Here is a 2916-nt window from a genome sequence, read left to right on the forward strand (position 1 = left end):
ACATATAATATATTTTTATCCCCAGGGGTACAAGTCTGTGAATCGCCAGGTTTACACACTTCACAGCACTCACCAAAGCACATACCCTCCCCAATGTCCATAACCCCACCCCCCTTCTCCGAACCCCACTCCCCCCAGCAACCCTCAGTTTGTTTTGTGAGATTAAGAGTCACTTATGGTTTGTCTCTCTCCCAATCCCATCTTGTTTCATTGATTCTTCTCCTACCCCCTTAAGCCCCCATGTTGCATCACCACTTCCTCATATCAGGGAGATCATATGATAGTTGTCTTTCTCTGCTTGACTTATTTCACTAAGCATGATACGCTCTAGTTCTAACCATGTTGTCGCAAATGACAAGATTTCATTTCTTTTGATGGCTGCATAGTATTCCATTGTGTATATATACCACATCTTCTTGATCCATTCATCTGTTGATGGACATCTAGGTTCTTTCCATAGTTTGGCCATTGTGGACATTGCTGCTATAAACATTCGGGTGCACATGCCCCTTCGGGTCACTACGTTTGTATCTTTAGGGTAAATACCCAGTAGTGCAATTGCTGGATCATAGGCCAGTTCTATTTTCAAGATTTTGAGGAACCTCCATGCTGTTTTCCAGAGTAGTTGCACCAGCTTGCATTCCCACCAACAGTGTAGGAGGGTTCCCCTTTCTCCGCATCCTCGCGAGCATCTGTCATTTCCTGACTTGTTAATTTTAGCCATTCTGACAGGTGTGAGGTGATATCTCATGGTGCTTTTGATTTGTATTTCCCTGATGCCGAGTGATATGGAGCACTTTTTCATGTGTCTGTTGGCCATCTGGATGTCTTCTTTGCAGAAATGTCTGTTCATGTCCTCTGCCCATTTCTTGATTGGATTATTTGTTCTTTGGGAGTTGACTTTGCTAAGTTCCTTATAGATTTTGGACACTAGTCCTTTATCTGATATGTCGTTTGCAAATATCTTCTCCCATTCTGTCAGTTGTCTTTTGATTTTGTTAACTGTTTCCTTTGCTGTGCAAAAGCTTTTGATCTTGATGAAATCCCAATAGTTCATTTTTTCCCTTGCTTCCCTTGCCTTTTGCGTTGTTCCTAGGAAGATGTTGCTGTGGCTGAGGTCGAAGAGGTTGCTGCCTGTGTTCTCCTAGAGGATTTTTATGGATTCCTTTCTCACATTGAGATCCTTCATCCATTTTGAGTCTATTTTTGTGTGTGGTGTAAGGAAATGGTCCAATTTCATTTTTCTGCATGTGGCTGTCCAATTTTCCCAACACCATTTATTGAAGAGGCTGTCTTTTTTCCACTGGACATTCTTTCCTGCTTTGTCGAAGATTAGTTGACCATAGAGTTGAGGGTCTATTTCTGGGCTCTCTATTCTGTTCCATTGATCTATGTGTCTGTTTTTGTGCCATTACCATGCTGTCTTGATGATGACAGCTTTGTAATAGAACTTGAAGTCCAGAATTGTGATGCCACCAACTTTGGCTTTTTTTTTTTTTTTTTTTTTTTCAATATTCCTTTGGCTATTCGAGGTCTTTTCTGGTTCCATATAAATTTTAGGATTATTTGTTCCATTTCCTTAAAAAAGATGGATGGTACTTGGATAGGAATTGCATTATATGTGTAGATTGCTTTAGGTAGCATAGACATTTTCACAATATTTATTCTTCCAATCCAGGAACATGGGTCATTTCTCCATTTTTTTGTGTCTTCCTCAATTTCTTTCATGAGTACTTTATAGTTTTCTGAGCATAGATTCTGTGCCTCTTCGGTTAGGTTTATTCCTAGGTATCTTATGGTTTGGGGTGCAATTGTAAATGGGATTGACTCCTTAATTTCTCTTTCTTCTGTCTTGTTGTTAGTGTAGAGAAATGCAACTGATTTTTGTGCATTGATTTTATATCCTGACAGTTTACTGAATTCCTGTGCAAGTTCTAGCAGTTTTGGAGTGGAGTCTTTTGGGTTTTCCACATATAGTATCATATCATCTGTGAAGAGTGATAGTTTGACTTCTTCTTTGCCAAGTTGGATCCCTTAAATTTCCTTTTGTTGTCTGATGGCTGAGGCTAGGACTTCTAGTACTATGTTGAATAGCACTGGTAATAATGGACATCGCTGCTGTGTTCCTGACCTTAGCGGAAAAGCTTTCTGTTTTTCTCCATTGAGAATGATATTTGCGGTGGGTTTTTCATAAATGGCTTTGATAATATTGAGGTATGTGCCCTCTATCCCTACACTTTGAAGAGTTTTGATCAGGAAGGGATGCTCTACTTTGTCAAATGCTTTTTCAGCATCTATTGAGAGTATCATATGGTTCTTGTTCTTTCTTTTATTGATGTGTTGTATCACATTGATTGATTTGCGGATGTTGAACCAACCTTGCAGCCCTGGAATAAATCCCACTTGGTCGTGGTGAAAAATCCTTTTAATGTACTGTTGAATCCTATTGACTAGTATTTTGTTGAGAATTTTCGTGTCTGTGTTCATCAAGGATATTGGTCTATAGCTCTCTTTTTTGATGGGATCCTTGTCTGGTTTTGGGATCAAGGTGATGCTGGCCTCATAAAATGAGTTTGGAAGTTTTCCTTCCATTTCTATTTTTTGGAAAGGTTTCAGGAGAATAGGAATTAGTTCTTCTTTAAAGGTTTGTTAGAATTCCCCCAGGAAGCCGTCTGGCCCTGGGCTTTTGTTTATTTGGAGATTTTTAATGACTGTTTCAATCTCCTTAGTGGTTATGGGTCTGTTCAGGCTTTCTATTTCTTCCTGGTTCAGTTGTGGTAGTTTTTATGTCTCTAGGAATGCATCCATTTCTTCCAGATTGTTAAATTTGTTGGCGTAGAGTTGCTCATAGCATGTTCTTATAATTGTTTGTATTTCTTTGGTGTTAGTTGTGATCTCTCCTCTTTCATTCATGAT

This window comes from Mustela putorius, unplaced genomic scaffold (assembly GCF_011764305.1).
Source record: "Mustela putorius furo isolate JIRA1106 unplaced genomic scaffold, ASM1176430v1.1 tig00003964_pilon_pilon_pilon, whole genome shotgun sequence".
In the NCBI taxonomy this organism is placed as follows: domain Eukaryota; kingdom Metazoa; phylum Chordata; class Mammalia; order Carnivora; family Mustelidae; genus Mustela; species Mustela putorius.